Below are 26,956 nucleotides of genomic sequence, written 5' to 3' on the forward strand. Positions count from 1 at the left end.
AGTGCTGCACTGTCAGAGGGTCAGTACTGAGGGAGTGCTGCACTGTCAGAGGGTCAGTACTGAGGGAGTGCTGCACTGTCAGAGGGTCAGCGCTGAGGGAGTGCTGCACTGTCAGAGGGTCAGCACTGAGGGAGTGCTGCACTGTCAGAGGGTCAGCGCTGAGGGAGTGCTGCACTGTCAGAGGGTCAGTACTGAGGGAGTGCTGCACTGTCAGAGGGTCAGTACCGAGGGAGTGCTGCACTGTCAGAGGGTCAGTACCGAGGGAGTGCAGCACTGTCAGAGGGTCAGTACCGAGGGAGTGCTGCACTGTCAGAGGGTCAGTACCGAGGGAGTGCTGCACTGTCAGAGGGTCAGTACCGAGGGAGTGCTGCACTGTCAGAGGGTCAGTACCGAGGGTGTGCTGCACTGTCAGAGGGTCAGTACCGAGGGAGTGCTGCACTGTCAAAGGGTCAGTGCCGAGGGAGTGCTGCACTGTCAGAGGGTCAGTACCGAGGGAGTGCTGCACTGTCAGAGGGTCAGTACCGAGGGAGTGCTGCAGTGTCAGAGGGTCAGTACCGAGGGAGTGCTGCACTGTCAGAGGGTCAGTACCGAGGGAGTGCTGCACTGTCAGGGGGTCAGTACCGAGGGAGTGCAGCACTGTCAGAGGGTCAGTACTGAGGGAGTGCTGCACTATCAGAGGGTCAGTACCGAGGGAGTGCAGCACTGTCAGAGGGTCAGTACCGAGGGTGTGCTGCACTGTCAGAGGGTCAGTACCGAGGGTGTGTCGCACTGTCAGAGGGTCAGTACCGAGGGAGTGCCGCACTGTCAGAGGGTCAGTACTGAGGGTGTGCCGCACTGTCAGAGGGTCAGTACCGAGGGAGTGCCACACAGTCAGAGGGTCAGTACCGAGGGAGTGCCGCACTGTCAGAGGGTCAGCACCAAGGGAGTGCTGCACTGTCAGAGGGTCAGTACTGAGGGAGTGCCGCACTGTCAGAGGGTCAGTACTGCGGAATGCTGTACTGTGAAATTGTCAGTATATGGAATATAGAACAGCAGAGAGTGGAATCCCTGCAGTACAAAAGGAGGCCATTGTCCCATTGAGTCTGTACTATCCATGTTCCCACCAAGGCCCTATTCCCCTAACCCCACACATTTACCCTGCTAATCCCCCGGCACCAGGGTCAATTTAGCATAGCCAATCTACCTACCCTGCACATCTTTGGATTGTGAATGGAATTGAGAAGTCTCATAACACCAAGTTAAAGTCCAACAGGTTTATTTGGTAGCAAAAGCTACTAGCTTTCGGAGCGCTGCTCCTTCGTCAGGTGAGTGGGAGTTGTATTCACAAACAGGGCACAAAAACACAAACTCAATTTACAGAATAATGGTTGGAATGCGAGTCTTTACAGGTAATCAAGTCTTAAAGGTACAGACAATGTGAGTGGAGAGAAGGCCAAGCACAGGTTAAAGTGATGTGTATTGTCTCCAGACAGGACAGTGAGTGAGATTTTGCAAGCCCAGGCAAGTTGTAGGGATTACAGATAGTGCGACATGAACCCAAGATCCCGGTTGAGGCCGTCCTCATGTGTGTGGAACTTGGCTGTCAGTCTGTGCTCAGCGACTCTGCGCCATTGTGAAGGCCGCCTTGGAGAACGCTTACCCGAAGATCAGCGGCTGAATGCCCATGACCGCTGAAGTGTTACCCAACAGTAAGGGAATACTCTTGCCTGGTGATTGTTGAGTGGTGTTCATTCATCCGTTGTTGTAGGGTCTGCATGGTCTCCCCAGTGTACCATGCCTCAGGACATCCTTTCCTGCAGCGTATCAGGTAGACAGCGTTGACTGAGTCGCAAGAGTATGTACCGTGTATCTGGTGGATGGTGTTCTCATGTGAGATGATGTCATCCGTGTCAATGATCCGACATGTCTTGCAGAGGTTGCTGTGACAGGGTTGTGTGATGTTGTGGTCATTGTTCTCCTGAAGGCTGGGTAGTTTGCTGCGAACAATGGTCTGTTTGAGGTTGTGTGGTTGTTTGAAGGCAAGAAGCGGAGGTGTGGGGATGGCCATAGCGTGATGTTCATCTTCTTCAATGACGTGTTGAAGGCTCTGGAGAAGATGTTGTATCTTCTCTGCTTCGGGGAAGTACTGGATGACAAAGTGTACTCTGTCCACCGTATCCCGTGTTTGTCTTCTGAGGAGGTCGGTGCGGTTTTTGGCTGTGGCACATTGCAACTGTCGATCGTTGAGTCGAGCGTCATATCCTGTTCTTATGAGGGCATCTTTCAGTGTCTGGAGGTGTCTGATGCAATCCTCCTCATCTGAGCAGATCTTGTGTGTACGGAGGGCTTGTCCGTACGGGAAGGCTTCTTTAACATGTTTAGGGTGGAAGCTGGAGAAGTGGAGCAACGTGAGGTTATCCATGGGCTTGCAGTACAGTGAAGTGCTGAGGTGACCATCCTTAATGGAGATGTGTGTGTCCAAGAATGTAACCAATTCTGGAGAGTAATCCATGGTGAGTCCGATGGTGGGATGGAACTTGTTGATGTCATCATACTGTTGTTTCAGTGATTGTTCACCATGGGTCCTAAGGAAGAAAATGTCATCGATGTATCTCGTGTATAGCATCGATTGAAGGTCCTGTGTGGTGAAAAGGCCTTGTTTGAGTCTGCGCATGAAGATGTTGGCATATTGAGGTGTGAATTTGGTCCCCATGGCTGTTCTGTGTGTCTGGATGAAGAAGGTTGTTGAAGGTGAAGACATTGTGGTCCAGGATGAAGCAGATGAGTAGTAAAGTTGTATCTGGAAACTGGCAGTTATTGCCGAGACATCCATTGTGACGAGGAGTGTCCCTGGTTCAACTGCCCCATGTGTGCTGAGTTTCTGTAGGAAGTCTGTAGTATCGCGACTAAAGCTGGGGGTTCACTGTACAATGGGTTTTAGGATGCCCTCGACATAGCCGGAGAGGTTCTCACACAGGGTCCCGTTGCCCGATACGATGGGCCGGCCGGGTATGTTTGCCTTGTGTATCTTCAGGAGGCAGTAGAGATCTCCAATGCAGGGTATATGTGGGATGAGAGCACGGAGGGTGCTCTGAAGGTCCAAATCAGTCTGTTAAGTTGACGAGTGTGTTTTTTGGTCGGATCTGCGGGTAACTGTCGGTAGTTTTCCCCGTTTTTCAATTGTCGGTACAGTGCTTTGCAGTAATCTGTTCTGTTCAGTATGACGATGGCCCCTCTTTTGTCTGCTGGTTTGATGACAATGTTGCAGTTGGTCTGTGAAAGGGAACCGGAGCAGCCAGAGGAAACCGATGCTGACACAGGGAGAGTGTGCAAACTCCAGACAGACAGTGACCTGAGGTCAGGAATTGAACCTGGGTCCCCGGTGCTGTGAGGCAGCAGTGCTATCCACTATGCCACCTTGCCACCCCACAGAGAACTGAGGGAGAGCTGTGCTTAATCTAATATGCAGTTGGTTCCCAGTGTGGCTGCTGAGGGAACTTAACATGCTAGGCTGGTATTTACTGGTAACTGAGCAACTGCGTTTCTGCTTTTGAGCTTAGCTGGCGAAAATTTAGCAAGTAGTTCTGAGGACAGGAAGTGGGCCTCTTCATTTCCTTGAATAAACATTGAGAATTGTATGTTTACCGGAATGTAGCAATGGAACTTAGCTGCTGAATCACCTCTGTGAGAGCTGCCATAGGTTATTGGGAGGAAGCCATCCGATCCACTATATCTATACTAGCTTTTCCTTACTACTACTCCAGTTCTCACTTCATACAGAATCTGTCAGCGGACACACTGAGCCCTTAATAAAAATGTATATCTTTTATACAATGTGTGCTGATTTCTAATCTTTGGCTATCGGACTGTCAGTATTGAGAGGTGCCACAATATGAATTAATCTTCTCTGGGCCCCACAGGTCAAGGATTTCATAACTTGGCATATGGAAGGCAGTGGTATAATCAAAGTCAGCATGGATTTACAAAAGGGAAATCATGCTTGATGAATCTGTTGGAATTTTTTGAGGATGTAACTAATAGAGTTGACCAAGGACGGCAGGTCTGTCATATGAGGAGAGACTAATTCGGTTAGAATTATATTCATTGGAGTTTAGAGGATTGGGAGGAGACCTGATAGAAATTTATAAGATTCTAACAGAGTTAGACAGGGTAGATTCAGGAAGTGTTCCCAGTGGTGGGTGAGTCCAGAACAGAGATGTCTCAGCAGCTCAGACCTATTGCTTTCCGCATTCTGGGAACTATCCTCATAGTTTTGAGGATAACGGGTAAACATTTTGGAACTGAGGTGAGGAGAAATTTCTTCACCCAGAGGGTGGTGAATGTGTGGAATTCACTACCGCAGAATGTAGTTCAGGTCAAACATTGTCCGATTTCAAGAAGAAATCAGATATCGCTCTAAAAGGATATAGAACATAGAACATTACAGCACAGTACAGGCCCTTCGGCCCTCGATGTTGCGCCGACCAGTGGAACCAATCTAATGACCCTCTAACCTAAACTATTCCAATGTTATCCATATGCCTATCCACTGAACATTTGAACGCCCTTAAAGTTGGCGAGTCCACAACTGCTGCAGGCAGGGCATTCCACGTCCTTACTACCCTCTGAGTAAAGAACCTACCTCTGACATCCATCCTATAATTACCACCCCTTAATTTAAGGCTATGTCCCCTCGTGTTAGCCATCACCATCCGAGGAAAAAGGCTCTCACTGTCCACTCTATCTAACTTCTTTGATCATCTTGTATGCCTCAATTAGGTCACCTCTCAACCTTCTTCTTTCTAACGAAAACAACCTCAAGTCCCTCAGCCTTTCCTCAATAAGAACTTCCCACCATACCAGGCAACATCCTGGTAAACCTCCTCTGCACCCTTTCCAATGCTTCCACATCTTTCTTATAATGCGGCGACCAGAACTGTACGCAATACTCCAAGTGCAGTTGCACCACGAGTTTTGTACAGTTGCAACATAACCTCACGGCTACAAAATTCAATACGGAATATGGGAGGAAGTGGAGGGGGGCGTTGTGGGAATCAGGATTTTGAACTAAATTGATCAAAATGAATGCTTCTAGTTTCTGTGTTTCTATATCTAACTCTCCCTATCACTGTAATCTCCTCCAGCCTCACAAACTTCCTTATGGGTGGCACAGTGGTTAGCACTGCTGCCTCATAGTGCAGTGTTATGCACTGTGTTATGACTTACGTTAATTCCTGCTCGAGTCGCTGTCTGTATGGAATTTGCATGATCTCTCCATGTCTACCTGGGTTTCCTCCCGATGTGGATATGCCGGCGTTGGACTGGGGTAAACACAGTAAAAAGTCTGACAACACCAGGTTTAAGTCCAACCGATTTATTTGATAGTAAACTCACAAGCTTTCGGGGTTAGTCCCTTCGTCAGGTGAATGGAGACTTCTGGCCTCAGACAGAGCATATAAAGCACAGACAGTTTACAGATAACTGAGTAGAATGCGAATCTTTACAGCTAACCTGCTGTTCAAGTCTTACAGTGGCCAACAATGTGAGTGGAAGGAGCACTGAGCACAGGTTAAAGAGATGTGTATTGCCTCCAGATGGTATAATAAGTGAGGTTTTGCAAACCCAGGCAAGTCATGGGCGTTACAGATAGTGCGACACGAACCCAAGTTCCGCACACATGAGGACAGTCTCAACAAAGACAATACACATCTCTTTAACCTGTGCTCAGTGCTCCTTCCACTCACATTGTCGGCCACTTTAAGACTTGAACAGCCGGTTAGCTGTAAAGATTCGCATTCTAATCAGTTATCTGTAAACTGTCTGTGCTTTATATGCTCTGTCTGAGGCCAGAACTCTCCATTCACCTGACGAAGGGACTAACCCCGAAAGCTTGTGAGTTTACTATCAAATAAATCGGTTGGACTTAAACCTGGTGTTGTCAGACTTTTTACTGGGTTTCCTCCCACCATCTAAAGATGTGTGGATTAGGTTGATCCACAACACTAGCAGGGTAAATGTGCAGGGTTACGGGAATAGGGCCTGAATGTGATTGTGATTGGTACAGACTCGATGGGATGAATGGCCTCCTTCTATTCTGCAGGGAGTTTATGATTCTATAAGCTGTGTAACCTCCCCCAGTCCCTACAATGGTCCCTATCTCTGTAACCTTCTCCAGCCCCTACAACCTTCCCTATCTCTGTAATCTCCTCAAGCCCCTTGCGCCCTCCCTATCTCTGTAACCTGGTCCAGACCCTCCAATCCTCCCTATCTCTATAACCTCCTCCAGCCTCTACAACCCTCCCTATCTTTGTAATCTCCTACAGCCCCTAAAACCCTCCTTATCTCTGTAATCTCCTCCAGTTCCTACAACGCTGTCTATCTCTGTGATCTCCTCCAACCTCTACAACCCTCCCTATCTCTGAAACCCTCCAATCCCTACCATCCTCACTACATAACGATAGGTTATCTGTAACCTACTCAAGTCCCTACCAGCATCTGAAATCCCTGTGCTCCTCCAGTTGCAGCCTCTTGAGTTCCCCCGATTTCCATCGCTCCAGCATTGGCAGCTGTGCCTTCAGCTGCCTGGAGCCAATTCCCCCCCTTCCTCCCCTCCCCTCTGTCTTCCTCCTCCCTCTATGCAGCACATTTTGAGGAACGTCTTACAAAGAATAAAGAACAAAAACAGCCCGGGAAACAGGCCCTTCGGCCCAACGAGCCCACGCCGCCATTTTAACATTACCAGTCCCCCCCTCCACCCATGACCCTTATCTATTGTTTATGGCATTCCACATTGTGGGAAACTAATTTAGGGACAATTTATTACCTCCAATCAGCCTAATAGCACATCTTTGGGGTGTGGGAATATTTGGGGTCTTGAGGCAATATTTAGCTGCTTGATGTGGGATAGCTGATAATTGGTTGGATTTTTGGTCTTACTTTCTCTTCCCCCCCCCCACCACACCCCATTGCCTGACCTCCCCCCACCCCCCATCCCCCTGTAGCCCACCTGCTACCACCCCCACAACCCCCCCATCCCCCCAAAAAACTGGAGTCTGACTCAGCAATGGACACAAAACCTCCCCAGCCAGGAAACCCCCCCAAATAACTCTTCAACACACACACACACACACACACACAAACACACACACCTTGACATCCAGCCCAACCCCAGAAACAAATAACAGCCTCTTCCCCGACACACACTACCTCAACAACCACCTCCCCCCACAACGACCTGTGAGAAACACAGCTCACAGTCAAACAATTTAGTCGAGTCAAGTTCCGAAGGAGCAAGATATTTTATTTAACGTTCTTGCAAGACCAGGTGTCCAAAAAATAGGCACACCTTACATTGAGTTTAAGCAGGGGTTTTATACTATTTTTACAAGCATATTGATCAATTACACAATACGTTGTTCTCCCCTAATTGGCAGTCCCTATCCCATTTATGTGTTGTCATTCCCCTATTGGCTCAAGGTGCCCCAAGTTCCCATCCCCTCTACTCCCCTTCTAACCATTTCTCCTGTTATCACAAGAGCTAGTGTTGATTTAATGTCCTTACTTGATTAGTCCTTATGGGTACCCATCCGTCTTATCTAAAACCGTTTACATGTCCAGTTCAGACCGGCTGTAATCAATCTTTTGCTAACTTAATCACTGCTGTCCCGACTATCTCAGTGACCTTTTTCCCCTTTAGGGAGTATGCTCAGTTGTAGAAACAACACATCTGGCATACCATTTGTTTTTACAACCTGGACCTTATACATTCCTACAGAATGTGGTGTATGTGCCTCACTGCACACAGCATATCTGGTTTTATTCCTTCACAACAGGCAGTCTCTTCACTGTCCCTGGCTATTGCTCTGTTAGCATCAGTGAATTTTATATCCTGTGTTTGTGACTAAAATCACAGTTGTTCCCATAATGTGGGTTAGCAATGTGCCTGACTATATCCAGTCTACCTGACTTTAGGCTATTTCTCTGTGGTGTGCAGATATACGTGTTAACAGCATCTTTACCTGTTGCTCACATATCTGAAATGTGGCAGAAGCAGACCATCATTCATTTTCCTCTTCCCCTCACCCCACAACCCCCTGTTTCTCCCTTCCCCCCCGCCCCAACATGAGGGCTCCCCCCCACCCTCGCATTCACCACCCTGCACAAGAAAAAACCTGGTTCTATGATTAACAGGAATAAGAATATTTGTAAAAATGGAAAAGTTCCAGGAAATCAGAAGACAAGAAGCCAAAATATAAGGTCAAGGCGTCACAGGGAGCAACAAGGGTTGGATATAAGCTGAAAGAAAAATGACAGAGCATGAAGAAAAGGGGATATGCCATCTCTTTCTGTCCAACCCCAAAACATCTACCTGTGTGGAGTTTGGACCTTCTCACCGTGCTTGCCTGGGTTACTGTGTTTCTTTTTTTTAAACTAATGTCTCTAGCTTTTTTAATTTTAAATCAGAAACAGGAAGTGGTCAGAGGGAGTTCTAGGAAATAGTTTTTTTTCGCTTTAAGGATTAATTATCTCAGAGAATCGACCTCATTGTTCCTTGGGAGCACATCGGAGAGGGAGAGACTGGTGAGAGGAGAGCTGGTGAGTAAGTTACTGTGTTTTTATTTAAACTAACGTCTCTAGCTTTTATTTATTTTAAATCGGACACAGGAAGTGGTCATAGGGGAGTAGTTTTTTATTCCTCTGGACCCCCATAAATTGGAAAGGTGAAGAAACCTGATGCTCTCCACAAGTAGAGTGTCCCACCCCTCAGAAGGGCTCTGAGTGAGAGCAGGTAATTTTGTTTTTGTTTTTGTGTGAGCTGTAAGGGCTTTGGCTCAGAGGGCCAAAGCAAAAAGGGTGAGGCAAGGCAAGTTTATAAGCTTTTTTTCATTACTTTTTCTCTGTATTTCTAAAAAGGGCAAGTATGAGTGTGAGGCCAGTATGTTGTTGCCGATGCATTATGTGGGAGGTCCTGGAGGCTCCTGGTCTCCCAGGCATCCATACCTGTGCTTGGTGTGTGGAGCTGCAGTCCCTACGGGACCTGGTAAAGGAGCTGGAAATGCAGCTTGAGGACATTCGTTTCATTGGAGAGAATGAGGAGATAATTGATAGGAGCTATCGGCAAGTGGTCACACCAGGGCAACGGGAAGAAGGCACGTGGGTAACTATTAGGAAGGGGAAACCTCAGGTGATGGAGAGCATGCCGGTGGATGTCCCCCTTCAAAATAAGTACTCCTGCCTGAGTACCACTGGGGGGGGACAGCTCATCTGGAGGAGGAAGCAGTGGCCAGCTCTCTGGAGCTGAGCCAGTACTTCAAAAAACTAAGAAAGAGAGCAGCAAGACAGTGTTAATAGGGGACTCCATAGTGAGGGGATCAGACAGGCGTTTTTGCGGATGCAGACGGGAGTCGCGGATGGTGGTTTGTCTCCCTGGAGCTGGGATCCGGGATGTCTCTGGGCGTGTCCCAGACATCCTGAAAGGGGAGGGTGAGGAGGAGGTTGTGGTTCATATAGGTACCGCTGACATAGGCAGGAAGAGGGAAGGGGTCATGAAAAGGGATTATAGGGAACTGGGTAGGCAGCTGAGAAAGAGGAACGCGAAGTTAGTAATCTCAGGATTGCTGCCTGTGCCACGGGAGAGTGAGAGCAGGAATGGAATGAGGTGGAGGGTGAATGCGTGACTGAGGGACTGGAGCAGGGGGCAGGGATTCCGGTTCCTGGATCACTGGGACCTCTTTAGGGGCAGGTGTGACCTGTATAGTAAAGATGAGTGGCACTTGAATCCCAGGGGGACCAATATCTTGGCGGGAAGACTGGCTAGGGCTACTGGGGGGACTTTAAACTAGAAAGGCTGGGGGGAGGGAACAGAGATGAGGAGACTGAGACCGAGGAGGTTAGCTCCCGGGCAGGGAAGGACTGTAGACGGTATGAGAGGGAGGTTAGATGGGTGGTGGAGAAGAGAAATGTCCAGACCGAGGGGCTGAGGTGTGTCTATTTTAACGCCAGGAGTGTAGTAAATAAGGTAGATGAGCTTAGGGCGTGGATTGCTGCTTGGGAATGTGATGTGGGGGCCATTACGGAGACTTGGATGTCTCAGGGACAGGACTGGGTACTTCAGGTGCCGGGATTCAGATGCTTCAGGAAGGACAGGGAGGGAGGCAAAAGAGGTGGTGGAGTGGCACTGTTGATCAGGGACAGTGTCATGGCTGCAGAGAAAGAGGATGCCGTGGAGGGACTATCTACAGAGTCTCTGTGGGTGGAAGTTAGGAACAGCAAAGGGTCGATAACTTTGCTGGGTGTATTCTATAGGCCGCCCAATAGGGACAGGGAAGTTGAGGTACAGATAGGGAAACAGATCCTAGAGAGATGTAGTAATAACAGAGTTGTCGTGATGGGAGACTTTAATTTCCCAAACATCGACTGGAATATCCCTAGGGTAAGGGGTTTGGATGGGGAGGAGTTTGTTAGGTGTGTTCAGGAGGGTTTCCTGACACAGTACGTGGATAAGCCTACGAGAGGAGAGGCTGTACTTGACCTGGTACTGGCGAATGAACCAGGACAGGTGATGGGTCTCTCAGTAGGAGAGCACCTTGGGACTGGAGATCATAATTCTATCTCCGTCACGATAGCATTGGAAAGAGATAGGACTAGGCAGGCTAGGAAGGTGTTTGTCTGGAGTAAGGGGAAATATGAAGACATCAGGCAGATAATTGGATGAATAAACTGGAAGGAGGCGTTCTTGGGGAAAAGTACAGAAGGAAGGTGGCAGATATTCAAGCAATGTTTGACTGGAGCTCTGCATGATAACGTTCTGATGAGACAAGGAGGTTTTGGTAGGGCGCGGGAACCGTGGTGCACGAAGGTTGTGGTGAACCTAGTCAGGAAGAAAAGAAAGGTGTATAAAAGGTTCAGAGAGCTAGGAGATGTTAAGGATCTAGAGGAGTATAAGGTTGTAGAAAGAAGCTTAAAAAGGAAATTAGGAGAGCCAGAAGGAGTCATGAGAAGGCCTTGGCGGGTAAGATTAAGGAGAATCCCAAGGCCTTCTACAAATATGTGAAAAGTAAAAGGATGAGAAGAGAAGGGATAGGACCTATAAAAGGTGAAGGGGGAAAGGTCTGTGTGGAACCAGAAGAAATGGCAGAGGTGCTTAATGAGGACTTTGCCTCGGTACTCACGGTGGAAAGAGATCTGGGAGGTTGTACTACAGGTTTGTGGCAGTCTGAAAAGATTGAGTATGTGGATGTTAAGGAAGAGGATGTGTTAGTACTTTTAAACTCTATCAAGATAGACAAGTCACCGGGACCAGATGGGATACAAAGAACAAAGAACAAAATCAGCTCGGGAAACAGGCCCTTCGGCCCAACGAGCCCGCGCCGCCATCTCAACACCACCAGTCCCCCTCTCCCCCCACGACCCTTGTCTAATGTTTTATGGCCATCCAGATTGAAGGAAACTGATTTTGGGACAATTTATTACTGCCAATCAGCCTAACAGCACATCTTTGGGGTGTGGGAGGAAACCGGAGCACCTGGAGAAAACCCACGCAAGCACGGGGAGAATGCGCAAACTCCCACAGACACCGGCCCAAATCCATGTGTCTGCACAGCAATCAGTGATAGTCACTGAGCTGTCGTCTTGCCCAGTATCTGGTCCAGTTTAAGTACACACTAACGACATGAAGCACTAGGCCAATCTCGAACAACCAAGAGCAGCCCCAGTATGACCCATCGCGTGTATGCCCCTCGTTGGACACAAGGCGGACCGACTTATAACCTGTGAATGAAAAGGGAAAGAAAAACATTATTATTATACCATATCCATGTACCCCAGGTTACTGTGGGAGGTGAGAGAAGTGATTGCAGAGCCCCTGGCAATGATCTCTGCGTTGTCGATGGAGACGGGAGAGGTTCCGGAGGACTGGAGGATTGCGGATGTGGTCCCTACTTTCAAGAGAGGGAACAGGGATAGCCCGGGAAATTACCAACCGGTGAGTCTGACCTCAGTGGTTGGTAAGTTGGTGGAGAGGATTCTGAGGGACAAGATTTATGAGCATTTGGAGAAGTTTAGAATGATCAGAAATAGTCAACATGGTTTTGTCAAGGGCAGGTCGTGCCTTACAAGCCTAGTTGAGTTCTTTGAGAATGTGACTGAGCACATTGACGAAGGAAGAGCGGTAGACGTGGTGTACATGGACTTCAGCAAGGCGTTTGATAAGGTCCCCCATGCAAGACTTCTTGAGAAGGTGAGAGGGCATGGGATCCAGGGGGCTTTGGCCTTGTGGATCCAGAACTGGCTTGCCTGCAGAAGGCAGAGAGTGGTTGTGGATGAGTCTTTTTCTGCATGGAGGTCGGTCACCAGTGGAGTGCCCCAGGGATCTGTTCTAGGACCCTTGCTGTTTGTCATTTTCATAAATGACCTGAATGAGGAAGTGGAGGGATGGATTAGTAAGTTCGCAGATGATACGAAGGTTGGTGGTGTTGTGGATAGTCTGGAGGGATGTCAGAAGTTGCAGCGGGACATAGACAGGATGCAAGGCTGGGCGGAGAAGTGGCAGATGGACTTCAACGCGGATAAATGTGTAGTGGTCCATTTTGGCAGGACCAATGGGATGAAGGAATACAATATCAAGGGTAGGAGTCTTAGCTGTGTTGAAGAGCAGAGGGATCTTGGGGTCCGGGTCCATAGGACTCTTAAATTGACCTCGCAGGTGGAGGATGTGGTCAAGAAGGCGTATGGTGTACTGGCCTTCATTAATCGAGGGATTGAGTTTAGGAGTCGGGAGGTAATGCTGCAACTTTATAAGACCCTTGTCAGACCCCACTTGGAGTACTGTGTGCAATTCTGGTCGCCTCACTACAGGAAGGATGTGGAAGCTATTGAAAGGGTACAGAGGAGATTTACAAGGATGTTGCCTAGATTGGGTGGCATGCCTTATGAAGACAGGCTGAGGGAGCTGGAACTCTTCTCCCTGGAGAGACGAAGGTTGAGAGGGGACCTGATAGAGGTTTATAAAATGTTGAGAAGAATAGATAGGGTGGATTCTCAGAGGCTATTTCCCAGGGCTGAAATGGTCGCTACGAGAGGACACAGGTTTAAGGTGCAGGGAAGCAAGTACAGAGGAGATGTTAGGGGTAAGTTTTTCACTCAGAGGGTGGTGAGTGAGTGGAATCGGCTGCCGTCGGTGGTGGTAGAGGCAAACTCGCTGGGGTCTTTTAGAAGACTTCTGGATGAGTATATGGGATCTAATGGGATTGGGGGGTATAGATAGGTCTATGGCTTAGTAGGTATAGAAGTGATCGGCGCAACTAGTGGGCCGAAGGGCCTGTTTGTGCTGTAGTGTTCTATGTTCTAACTAGTACCGCCACACCAATCCAATATATACTACCCGAATCCACACCATGACACCCTGCCCACCACTACATAAGACACCCACAAAGAATAAAGAGTCACCCCATCCCACCAGCCCTGGAAGCCCGCTCACCCCACCCTAACAGGAACACACGAGAGACAAAAGCACCAAGACGGGACAGGACAACAAACCGCCCTTCAAGCAGCAACCTACCCACCAACATCCCCATCAGGAAACCCTCAGGACTTTTCTTTCCCCCACTGCCTGACCTCTTACCCACTCCAGTAGCCCACCTACAAACAAAACCTTCTCACGCCCCCAAAGAAACACAATCTGACCCAACAACAAACACAAATCCTCCCCGGCCAAGAAACCACATCCCCTCCCCCACCAAAAAAACAACTCTCCAACACACACACACACACACACACACACACACACACACACACACACACACACACACACACACACACACACACACACACACACACACACACACACACACACCACTTGGACATTCATCCCAGCCCCCAGAAACACATCAACCTAGCAGCCCCCTCCACCTAACACACACCACCTCACCTCAACAATCACCTCCCCCCCCCCCAAAACACCTAAAATATGACGGAAGCAGACCGCCACGCTGGGGTACATCCCATTCACCGCCCCACACAAGAAAAAAAACGAACACACATAATATATAAGAAGAGAAAGGCTCAGGAGGAAGAAGACAACAAGGCAAGACAGGGAGCAACAAGGGTTGGACATGAGCTCAAAGAAAAGCGGCAGAGCACAAAGGGACATATTCTCTCTCTGTCCAACCCTTAAAATCTTTCTCTTCCCTCTCCCTTAATGCAGCACATTTTGAGAAATATCTTGAAGCAATATCTCGTTGCTTGATGCAGGATTGCTGATAATTGATTAGATTATTGTTTTTACTGTCTGCCCCATACTCCACTCAATGCCCATGTTTCACACCCCCGCCCACCACCACTTGCATGTTTCGTTTTTACAGGAAGCGCTGGCCAGATCACTTCGCTACAGTTAGTTCACACCAGGCGAGAGAGAGAGATTCATTTGAGAAAGAGAAAAAGCTGCATTTCAAAATGTGAGTATCAGTGGAAATTAGTGGGGAAATGGCATTGTATATATCTTTCTGTTGCCCTTCTGTCTACTACTTGGCTCTTGCTCTGTCTCTCCAACATACACACTCCCTCTCTCTTGATCAATAACTCTGCTAGTTTCTCCCTCTCTTTGTCTCGCTCGAAGATTGGTGGCATGGTAGACAGTGAATAAAGTTATCTTCAACTGCAATGGGATTTTGATCAATTGGGCCAGTGGGCTGATGAGTGGCAGATGGAGTTTAATTTAGACAAATGCAAGGCGATGCATTTTGGTAGATTGAACCAGGGCAGGATTTATTCAGTTAATGGTAGGGCATTGGTGAGAGTTACAGAACAAAGAGATTTAGGGGTACATGTTCATAACTCCTTGAAAGTGGAATTACAGGTGGACAGAGTGGTGAAGAAGGCATTTGGCATGCTTGGTTTCATTGGTCAGAACATTGAATACAGGAGTTGGGAAGTCTTGTTGAAGTTGTACAAGTCTATGGTAAGGCCACATTTGGAATACTGTGTGCAATTCTGGTCACCCTATTGTAGAAAGAAAATTATTAAACTAGAAAGAGTGCAGAAAAGATTTACTCAGATGCTACCGGGACTTGATGGATTGAGTTATAAGGAGAGGATGGATAGACTGGGACTTTTTTCTCTGGAACGTAGAAGGCTGAGGGGTGATCTTATAGAAGTCTATAAAATAATGAGAGGCATAGAAAAGGTAGATAGTCAGTATCTTCTCCCAAAGGCAGGGGAGTCTAAAACTTGAGGGCATAGGTTTAAGGTGTGAAGGGAGAGATACAAAAGTGTCGAGAAGGGCAATTTTTTCACACAAAGGGTGATCAGTGTCTGGAACAAGCTGCCAGAGGTAGTAGTAGAGGAGGGTACAACTTTATCTTTTAAAAAGCATTTAGATAGTTACATGTGTACAATGGGTATAGAGGGATTTGGGCCAAATGTGGGCAATTGGGATTAGCTTAGGTGATTTAAAAAAAAGTGTGGCGTGGACAAGTTGGGCCGAAGGTTCTGTTTCCATGCTGTAAACCTCTATGACTCTATGACTGTCTGATTTAATTTATTATTGTCACAAGTGCCTGTATGTATTTGAAAGTAATGTTTCTTGCATTCTTGCAGACAAAGCATGCCATTCTGTCTCCGACTCACTAGTTGAGAGGGAGACAATGTGATTCCCAGCTTTTCTCTGTCTAATTGTGTGTGTGTGTGTGTGTGTGTGTGTGTGTGTGTGTGTGTGTGTGTGTGTGTGTGTGTGTGTGTGTGTATCTGTGTGTGTGCGCGTCTGTGTGTGTGTGCCAAACAGAAAAGCTGGGAGAGAGAGATTGAGTGAGACATTGACGGAGCGAGAACATAGAACATTATAGCGCAGTACAGGCCCTTCTGCTCTCGATGTTGCGCCGACCTGTGAAAACAATCTAAAGCCCATCTAACCTACACTATTCCAATATCATCAATATGTTTATCCGATGACCATTTAAATGCCCTTAATGTTGGCAAATCCACTACTGTTGCAGGCAGGGCATTCCACGCCCTTACTACTCTCCGAGTAAAGAACCTACCTCTGACATCTGTCCTATATCTATCACCCCTCAATTTAAAGCTATGTCCCCTCATACTAGCCATCTCCATCCAAGGAAAAAGGCTCTCACTGTCCACCCTATCTAATCCTCTGATCGTCTTATCTGCTTTATTAAAGAAGGAGGCAGTCTGTGTCAGAGAGAGGGAGCGAGGCAGAGAGAAAAACAAGCAGAGACATTGATAGAGGGAGTGCGCATCAGGAGAGACAGTGTGTTGAAATGGAAATTTTCCTGTTTCTTGACTGTGATAGAGAGACTCAACAAAATTTGTTCTGACCAAATAACTAGTCTTTATTTACGAAAGACTGCATGCAGTATTGGCAGTAACTTGAGTTTGGAGAGCAGTCGTTACCACTTGCTAATTCCTCCTCAAGCCCGTACTTATATAAAGAATCAGTTCAGTATTTATACATAATCATTATCAGTTTGCGTGACCAGAGCTTATTCAGGAATTTAATCAATAGCAGCACGATAAGCAATGTCATCAATAATGGGACAACTTGCTGACCTCCTAAAACTCTTTGTCATAAGAACATAATAACTTAAGAAATAGGAGCAGGAGTAGGCCATCTAGCCCCTCGAGCCTGCCCCGCCATTCAATAAGATCATGGCTGATTTGTCGTGTCTCAGTTCCACATTCCCGCCCTCTCCCCATAACCCTTAATCCCCTCTCTTATCAAAAACCCATCAACCCGCGTCTTAAAAATATTTAGCGAGGCAGCCTCCACCACTTCAACGGGCAGAGAATTCCAGAGATTCACCACCCTTTGAGTGAAGAAGTTCCTCCTCAACTCCGTTCTAAACCGCCCCCCCCTTTATCTTGAGGTTGTGCCCTCTAGTCCTACTGTCCTTTCTGAGCGGGAAGAGTCTCTCCACCTCTATCCTATCCATCCCATTCAACATCTTATACGTCTCAATGAGATCTCCCCTCATTCTTCTAAACTCTAACGAGTACAAACCTAGTTTATTCAACCTCTCCTCATAGTTCAACCCCCTCAACTCCGGCATCATCCTAGTAAACCTCCTCTGCACTCCCTCCAAGGCCAAAATATCCTTGCGTAAGCGTGCGACCAAAACTGCACACAGTACTCCAGCTGCGGCCTCACCAGTGCCCTGTACAGTTGCAGCAAGACCTCCCTACTTTTATATTCAATCCCCCTCGCGATGAAGGCCAGCATCCCATTCGCCTTCCTGACCACCTGCTGCACCTACAGGCTGGGTTTTTGCGACTCATGCACAAGGACCCCGAGGTCCCTCTGCACCGTCGCATACTGCAGTTTTTCGCCACGTAAGTAATAGTCCTTCCTACCATTATTCCTACCAAAGTGGACAACCTCACATTTGCCAACATTAAATTCCATTTGCCAGTTCCTGGCCCATTCGCCCAGCCTATCTAGATCCTTCTGCAGACTCTCCACACCCTCCGCGCAATTTGCCGTTCCACCAATCTTGGTGTCATCAGCAAATTTTGACACCATATACTCGGTTCCCTCCTCCAGATCATCTATATAAGTGGTGAATAGCTGAGGCCCCAGCACCGACCCCTGGGGCACTCCACTAGTCACCAACCGCCAATCCGAATAGCACCCATTGACCCCCACTCTCTGCCGCCTATTTGACAGCCAATCGTCTATCCACGCTAACACCCTACCCCCAACTCCATGCCCCCTAACCTTCTGTAATAACCTCTTGTGAGGCACCTTGTCAAACGCCTTCTGAAAATTGTCTCATCATTCATACCTTTATCTTGTCCTTTTGATAGAACAGAAGGCAGCCGACGACTTCATCATCTCTGACCTTATCTTGTCTCACTCATACAGCCCTAGATCATGCAGAGTTAGCCTTGTCAGGTCTTACAGAGATTAGGCACAGCTTGACCTTCTCTGGTCTTATTCATGTCTTAAGTTATGTGGAGTCAGTCTTATCAAGTCTTACAGGGTCTGGCATTTTGGAATAGCTTGATCAGCTTTCCTTATTTTGTACCAAATACTTGACCAGTTTTCCCTTAATGCCACTACTTCATTCATACAACTTCACAGATGTCTCTCTCTCTCTCTCTCGATGCACACTCCCTCTATCAATGTCTTTGCTCACTTTTCTCTCAGAGAAAAACTGATAGAGAGAGAGAGAAACTGTCAAGAGAGACATTGTCTCTATCTGACACACACTGTCTCTCCCTCGATCAGAATGAGAGAGTGAAGGATCTAAAGACTGAATGATCGGGAGACAATGTCTCTCTTGCTCACTCTCTCTCTGTCTCTCTCTCTGTCTATCTTTATCTCTGTCTCTCTCTCTCTCTCTCCCTCCTTTTCTGCCTCTAGACCCTTCCCTCGCTCGCACTGATAGAGCGAGAGGGAGACAGTGTGTTACAGAGAGACAATGTTCCCCTGCCAGTTTCTCTCTCTGTCTTCCTCTTTCTGTCTCTCACTCACTGTCTCATTGACACACACTATCTCTCCCTCCATCAATGTCTTTCTCTCTCTCTGTAAGAAATCTCACAACACTAGGTTAAAGTCCAACAGGTTTATTTGGTAGCACAAGTCACTAGCTTTCAGAGCACTGCTCCTTCATCAGGTAAGTGGGATTTCAGTTCACAAACAGGGCATATAAAGACACAAACACAACTTACAAAATAATGATCGGAATGCGAGTCTTTACAGGTTATCAAGTCTTAAAGGTACAGACCTTTAAGTGGAGAGAGCGTTAAGCACAGGTTAAAGAGATGTGAATGGGGGTAGGGTCTGGGTAGGATTGTGTTCAGTGCAGACTTAATGGGCTGAAGGGCCTCTTTCTGCACTGTAGGGTTTCTATGATTTCTATGGTCTCCAAACAGGACAGTTGGTGAGATTTTGCAAGTCCAGACAAATCACGGGGGTTACAGATAGTGTGACATGAGCCCAGAATCCCAGTTGAAGCTGTCCTCGTGTGCGGAACTTGGCTATCGGTCTCTGCTCAGCGACTCTGCGCTGTCGTGTGTTGTGAAGGCCGTCTTGGAGAACGCTTATCAGAAGATCAGAGGCTGAATGCCTCTGACCACTGAAAGAGTTCCCCAACAGGAAGGGAACAGTCCTGCCTGGTGATTGTCGAGTGGTGTTCATTCATCTGTTGTCGTAGCGTCTGTATGGTCTCCCCAATGTACCATGCTTCGGGACATCCTTTCCTGCAGCGTATCAGGTAGATAACGTTGGCCGAGTTGCAAGAGTATGTACCGTGTACCTGGCAGAATTGTGTGGTGTTGTGGTCACTGTTCTCCTGAAGGCTGTGTAGTTTGCTGCGAACAATGGTCTGTTTGAGGTTGTGTGGTTGTTTGAAGGCAAGAGGTGTTGTCTATCTGATACACTGCAGGAAGGATGTCCTGAGGCATGGTACACTGGGGACACCATGCTGACGCTACAACAACGGATGAATGAACATCGCTCGACAATCACCAGGCAAGAGTGTTCTCTTCCTGTTGGCGAACACTTCAGCGGTTCCGAGCATTCGGCCTCTGATCTTCGGGTAAGCGTTCTCCAAGGCGGCCTTCACGATACATGACTATACAAAGTAGCTGAGTAGGAACTGATAGCCAAGTTCTGCACACATGAAGATGGCCTCAACCTGGATCTTGGGTTCATGTCACAGTATCTGTAACCCTCAAAACTTGCCTGAGTTTGCAAAATCTCACTAACTTTACTGTCTGGAGGTATTACACATCTCTTTAACCTGTGCTTAATCCTCTCTTTATTCGCATTGCCTGTACCTTTAAGACTTGATTACCTGTAAAGACTCGCATTCCAATCATTATTTTGTAAATTGAGTTTGTGTCTTTATATGCCCTGTTTGTGAACACAACTCCCACTTACCTAAGAGAGCAGTGCTCAGAAAGCTAGTGGCTTTTGCTACCAAATAAACTCCTGGACTTTAACCTGGCATTGTGAGACTTCTTACTGTGTTTACTCCAGTCCAACTCCGGCATCTCCACATCTCTCTCTCTCTGTGCCAGTTTCCTTCTATCACTTTCATTCTCAGAGTGGCGCAGTGGCACAGTGGTTAGCACTGCTGCCTCAAGGCACCAGGGACCCAGGTTCAATTAATTCTCCCCGTGTCTGCATGGGTTTTTTCTAGGTGCTTTGGTTTCCTCTCACAGTCTGAAAGATATGCTGGTGAGGTGCGATGGCCGTGCTAAATTCTCCCTCAGGTGCCGGAGCGTGGCAACTAGAGCATTTTCACAGTAACATCATTTGCAGTGTTAATGTAAGCCTACTCAGAAACATAAACTAGAATCAGGAGTAGGCCATTCAGCCCTTCAAGTCTGCTCTGCCATTCATTTCAATCATGGCTGATCATCAAATTTAATTTCCCCTTTCCCCCATATCCCTCGATCCCTTTCGCCCAAAAACTATATCTAACTTCTTCTTGAAACCAAAGAACATTTTGGCCTCAACTACATTCTGTGGTGGTGAATTCCACACACTTGTTACCCTCTGGGTGAAGAAATTTCTCCTCACCTCAGTTCTAAAAGGTTTACCCCTTATCCTCAAACTATGACCCCTAATTCTGGACCCCCCAACTTCGGGAACGTTCTTTCTGAATCTACCCTGTCTAACCTTGTTAGAATTGTATAAGCTTCTGTACTCTAGTGAATGTAATCGTAACCAATTTAGTCTCTCCTCGTATGACAGACTTGCCGTCCCAGGAATCAGCCTGGTAAACCTTCGCTGTGCTCCCTCTACAGCAAGGACATCCTCCTTCAGATAAGGACACCAAAACTACACACAATATTCCAGGTGAGGCCTCACCAGCGCCCTATACAATTGCAGCAAAACATCCCTATCCCTATACTCAAATCCTCTCGCTATGAAGGCTAACATGCCATTACTGCCTGCTGTCCCTGCGTGCTTACTTTCAGCGACTGATACACAAGGACTCAAGGTCTCGCTGAGTATCCACCTCTCTCAATTTACACCCATTCAAGTAATAATCTTGTGACAGTAAAAAAATAAACTTTTCCCTCACACTCTCTCTCTCTCTCTCGCAGGTGACCATAGTGCAGTGGTAATTTTCCTGGACTATCTCACGTGGACCAATACTCTGGGGCTACGTGTTCAAATCCCATCCCATGACAGTGGTGGAATTAAAACTGCAATAATAATTCTGGTCTTAGCCAGCGTTACTGTCATTGTTTAAAGAAAAGCCCATCCTGTTCACTGATGGCCATCGGGAAAGGGAATCCGTCATCCTGGTGTAGTCTCGCCTTCCAGTGAATCCAAACCCACAGTAATGTGTTTAACTCCAGGCCCGGGTCAGAGCGCAGGCTAGTGAACCATTCCGTTCTCCTCAAGGCAAGAACGCTGCCCAGCACAACCACCTCGAGGGGCAATTAGGGGAGGGTATATCCTATCAATTAAAACAAAACTGCATTCTCTCTTCACCCTCCCCCAACCCTTATGACCACCTCTCTTTCAGTTTCTAACTCTCTGTCGGTCTCTGCTTCTTGCTTTGATTCCCATTTTGTCTCCCTCTATTTCAGCTTCTTCCTCTAACTCTGCCATTCGATCACTCTGTCTCTCTCTCTCTTTCTCTCTCTCCATCAGTCTCTCAGTTTCAGTCTGTCACTCTCAGTTTTTCTCTCTCTCGCTCTATCTTTCTCAGTCCATTTCTCTGTCTCTATATATCTCTCTCAGTCTCAGTCCATCAGTCTCAGTCTCTCTCTCTCTCCATCAGTCTCTCAGTTTCACTCTCAGTTTCTCTCTCTCTGTATCTCTCTCAGTCCATCTGTGTCTCTATATATCTCTCTCAGTCTCAGTCCATCAGTCTCAGTCTCTCTCTCTCTCCATCAGTCTCTCAGTTTCACTCTCAGTTTCTCTCTCTCTGTATCTCTCTCAGTCCATCTGTGTCTCTATATATCTCTCTCAGTCTCAGTCCATCAATCTCAGTCTCCCTCTCTCTCCATCAGTCTCTCAGTTTCACTCTCAGTTTCTCTCTCTCTGTATCTCTCTCAGTCCATCTGTGTCTCTATATATCTCTCTCAGTCTCAGTCCATCAGTCTCAGTCTCTCTCTCTCTCCATCAGTCTCTCAGTTTCACTCTCAGTTTCTCTCTCTCTGTATCTCTCTCAGTCCATCTGTGTCTCTATATATCTCTCTCAGTCTCAGTCCATCAGTCTCAGTCTCCCTCTCTCTCCATCAGTCTCTCAGTTTCAGTCTGTCACTCTCAGTTTCTCTCTTTCTGTATCTCTCTCAGTCCATTTCTCTGCCTCTATATCTCTCAGTCTCAGTCCATCAGTCTCAGTCTCTCTCTCTCTCTCTCTCTCTCTATAGGTATATCACAGAATCCTACAGTGCAGAAGGAGGCCACCAATCACAATCCTACCCAGGCCCTATCCCCATGACCCCATGCATTCACCCTAGCTAGTCGCCATGACACTCAGGGACAATCTATCATTGCCAATCTACCTAACCTGCACATCTTTGGGAGGAAACCAGAGCACCCAGAGGAAACCCACTCAGACTTGGGGAGAATGTGCAAACTCCGCACAGACAGTGACCAAAACCGAGAATCGAACTCGGGTCCCTGGTGCTGTGAGGCAGCAGTGTTAACCACTGTGGTAGTAGTGAGAACCTGCATAATAAATTGAGGGCAAGTCGATGTAGCTCAAAGGTTTTATTACCAATGATAAATAATTACTTACGAACAAGGCTTGACACAATATTCTCCCCCCCATCCCCGGCTCCAACTGAGGATCCTCCCTGAGCCTGGACACGTGCCCTTGCACCTGATTGGCTCAGCTTTCAGCCTGGACACTCCATAGGGTCCAGCCCAATCACATGACCCTCACGATACGCCCCCTCAAAGGGTCCACTCTATCCATCCCTCCTGAGTTCACCTATGGGTGAAACAAAATGAAAACGTCATTAACATAGGCAATTGCATGGGTAAAATGGGAATAGAGAGATGTGGACCAAACGCGGGCAATTGGGACTAGCATGGTGGTTGAAAAACAAAGGGCAGCATGAACAAGTTGGGCTGAAGGGCCTGTTTCCATGCTGTAAACCTCGATGGCTCTGTGACTCTGGGCAACAAATCACAGGAAAACCCCAGAGCAACTTGTCAGAAGTTACATCGATTTGGCGACTTCCAAATCCTGGTGGAATCCTGGGCAGCACGGTAGCACAGTGGTTAACACTGCTGCTTCACAGCTCCAGGGACCTGGGTTCGATTCCCGGCTCGGGTCACTGTCTGTGTGGAGTTTGCACATTCTCCTCGTGTCTGCATGAGTTTCCTCCAGGTACTCTGGTTTCCTCCCACAGTCCAAAGATGTGCGGGTTAGGTTGATTGGCTGTGCTAAATTTGTCCTGAGTGTCCTGAGATGCGTAGGTTAGAGGGATTAGTGGGTAAATATGTAGGGATATGGGGGGTAGGGCTGAGTGGGATTGTGGTCAGTACAGACTCGATGGGCCAAATGGCCTCTTTCTGCATTGTAGGGTTTCTATGATTCTGTGAATGTCTCAACACTGAACTCAGTTCCTCTGGGAATGAAGAATCCAGTTGGTTTGATGTGAAAAGCAGATTTCAATCTGGGGTTAGGATCCTTCTCTGTAGCTGCTCTCTCCTCACTTAAGAAATGACTAGTTGTTCCGGTTCCGCATTTACAACCGGGATCCCTGTAACCAATCCTGGTGAACAGTGATCTACTGCTGGGATGGCCTATTGATCCCCTGTATCAGGCCCTGCTCTCCTCAGATGCTCTACATGTTTCCTGACTCAACAACCTTGTATCTCTACTACACAGGAGGCTACTGCTGTCCTCCCCACAATCTTACCAGCCACCCGTGTCAGTCCTGCTGCAAAGCTTCTGACCAAATTCTCAGCTTGGAAAACTCTGCCATTTTTCCTGGAGTCAATATTTTCTTTCCGAGAGGTTTATCTAACTTCCATCCTCCCTGCCAAATCTGGGAATATCATATCCAACCATGTCCATAATCGACATCCCATTAGTAACTTGGCTGGTGTGACTCCTGTGGTCGCATTTGGCGTGGTGTTTGTTGTAAGACAACAAGAAACTGGCTCTGCTTGGGGCAGAGGCCTATTGACTGTTAATTTATCATCCCCGCAGGTTCTTACAGTACGATCCGGTTTGAAGATGGTGACTTTGGGTGCAGTTCATTCAGAAAATTGAACAGATTTTATGACACCAGATCTTCCAATGATTTCAACCTCAAAAGGGGGGTTTGAATTGGTAAATTTGCAGATGACACAAGTTTGCGGAGGCTGGGTGGGTAACAGTGAGGCAGAGTGTCCTGGGGGACAAGAAAATACAGACGGAATGGTCAAATGGGCAGATAAGTGGCAGATGGATGTTAGTCTTGAGAAGTGTGGGGTGATACACTTTGGAATTTGACAAGGAAGTACTCATAGAACGTAGAACACTACAGCACAAACAGGCCCTTCGGCCCACAAGTTGTGCCGATCACATCCATACCTACCAAGCCATAGAACTATCTGTAACTCCCAATCCCATTAGATCCCATGTACTCATCCAGAAGTCTTTTAAAAGACCCCAGCGAGTTCGCCTCTACCACCACCGACGGCAGCCGATTCCATTCACTCACCACCCTCTGAGTGAAAAACTTACCCCTAACATCTCCTACTCAATGAATGGTAGGACACTAGGAGGTTATGTGGAACAAAATGACCTTGGCGTTTTTGTCCATCGATCTCTGAAAGTGGAGGACATGATAGTAAGGAGGTGAAAAAGGCAGAGGGGACACTTGTCTTTATCAATCGAGGCATAGGTCACAAAAGCAGGGAAGTTGTGTTGGAGTTGTATCGAACTTTGGTGAACTGTGGCTAGAGTACAGTGTGCAGTGCTGGTCACCACATTATAGGAAGGATGTGATTGCACTGGAGGGGGTGCAGAGGAGATTCACCAGGATGCTGCCTGGGATGGAATGTTTAAGTTGTGAAGAGAGATTGGGTAGTCTTGGGTTGTTTTTGTTGGAGCAGAAAAGACTGAGGGGGTGACCTGATCGAGATGTACAAGATTGTGAGAGACGTGGACAGAGTGGATAAGGAGCAACTGTTCCCCTTTGTTGAAGGGTCAGTCACGAGGGGACATAGGTTCAAGGTGAGGGGCAGGAGGTTTGGCGGGGATGTGGGGAAAAGCTTATTTACCCAGAGGGTGGTGACGGTCTGGATTGCGGTGCCTGGGAGGGTGGTGGAAGCCGGTTGCCTCACATTCTTTAAAAAGTATCTGGTTGAGCACTCGGCACGTCATAACATTCAGGGCTATGGGCCAAGTGCTGGCAGATGGGATGAGTTTAGGTGTTTCTTGCATGTCGGTGCAGACTCGATGGGCTGAAGGGTCTCTTCTGCGCTGTTTGATTCTATGAAATGCAGAGGGCACTGAGTGGGCCTGAAAAAATATAGCATTGCATTAGGCTTCAGATAAACTTTAGCTCCCCTATACTTTCCAGCTAATTTTGGAAAAGCTCAGAATATTTACACAGCAGCTCCTGAAAACCTCCATCCCACAGGTTCCATATTTCCAACCAATTCAGTTTTACCTGTGTGAGCCGGTCATGGCCCACTAGACAAGGTTAATGGCCTTTAATTACCAGGACAGGTAGCTGTGCCATTTGGTACCCGTTGGACACGGGGACTGTAGCTGCCGCTATGCCCTGCAATGTGTGTCCTGTATATTCAGGCAATGTGGCTCCTGACTCATTCAATCTGATTGTTCGGAGGTCTTGCTGAAGGTTACAGGATGTCTGCTGACCTATGGCAGTGGCCACAGTTCCCGTGTCAACTTGTATTTGATGAGATCTGCCATCAAGGCTGCCTCTTTAGGAAACACTTCACCTCATTGTACCTGATTTAAGAAAAGCAACTGGGGTCACTTGCTGGGCTCCTCATCCAGTTGTTTAAACAAACCATTGTGGGTTTTTTTTTACACATTCTGTCGTGACTGCTTCACTCTGCACCAGGCTTGTAAATGACCCTCTTGGCTGCACCTGTAACATGCACATTTCCTGCATTGCCAAGTTTTTCTGGGATGTTCTCACCCATAACAGGAACAAGCTTCTTCCGCCTGCTGTATTCTGCCTTTTGACCCTGCTATGCCTGCACTCAGGCTGTTCTTCACAGCAGCTATTTCCCACAAGTGTTTGACACAGCTTGTAACTTCCCTTCCACCCCGCTCAATACATTCAGTCACCCAGGCCAAGTCCACGACTTTTTCTGAAGAGATCTTGGTCTCGGCCAGTAACAATGTCTGTATAATTAGCCTGTTTATAGCGCAGACCAAGCAGCCTCTCAATATTTCTCCTAAAGCTGGGCCAAATTCGCTAACCCACTCAATCTGACCATGAAGCCTGAGACTCTCTCTCCTGCTGAGGGAAATTTGTACCCCAACATAACGATTGAAGGTTGGGGGTTGAAATCATTTTTAACCAACTCAGCTGTCCGGTCCTAAGACATTTCAATATATTGTTCCCAGTTTTCCATTTTAGGGGCAACTGGTTCCATTTCCCCAATTAAAGGCATTTTAATACGTGTTTGAGCCTCACTGCTTTCTATCCCCGATACTCCAGTCTCCTCCCTCTCTGTGATCCCGAGGATTTTTGTTCCTCATCGCCAGTGTACTGAATCGAGGGTGACTCAAGGTTCTGATCACTTAAGTCTGAATTTTTATTGTGAATATTAATTTATGTGACTGTACAGCACTCCTCCCGGCTCCAGGTGAGGTCGCTCCCTGACTTGGGATATGCAGTCTTGCACTTGATTGGCTCAGCTTCCTGCCTCGACACGCTATAGGCTGCGGCCCAATCACATGACCCTCAGAGAACACACTTAAAGGGGCCATGTTACCACAGGTACTTACCGGGAATAATTTTAAACCTAGGTTCCTGATGTAAACCTAATCAGCTGGTTTAAACTGCCTCCCTT

The 26,956-nt window shown here is 47.5% G+C and overlaps 1 protein-coding gene across 1 annotated transcript in view; it reads left to right on the forward strand.

Moving 5' to 3' along the window:
• Nucleotides 1-8,514: 8,514 nt before the first annotated feature.
• The window catches only part of LOC145339468 (natural killer cell receptor 2B4-like), a gene marked incomplete at its 3' end in the record, with an annotated part of 33,776 nt that continues 15,334 nt past the window's right edge, over nt 8,515-26,956 (forward strand). The window contains exon 1 of the mRNA XM_080183938.1: nt 8,515-8,574. The remainder of the gene's footprint in view (nt 8,575-26,956) is intronic.

The sequence above is a fragment of the Carcharhinus amblyrhynchos genome, unplaced genomic scaffold, assembly GCF_965287045.1.
Source record: "Carcharhinus amblyrhynchos unplaced genomic scaffold, sCarAmb.v2.hapA scaffold_483, whole genome shotgun sequence".
Taxonomy (NCBI): Eukaryota; Metazoa; Chordata; class Chondrichthyes; order Carcharhiniformes; family Carcharhinidae; genus Carcharhinus; species Carcharhinus amblyrhynchos.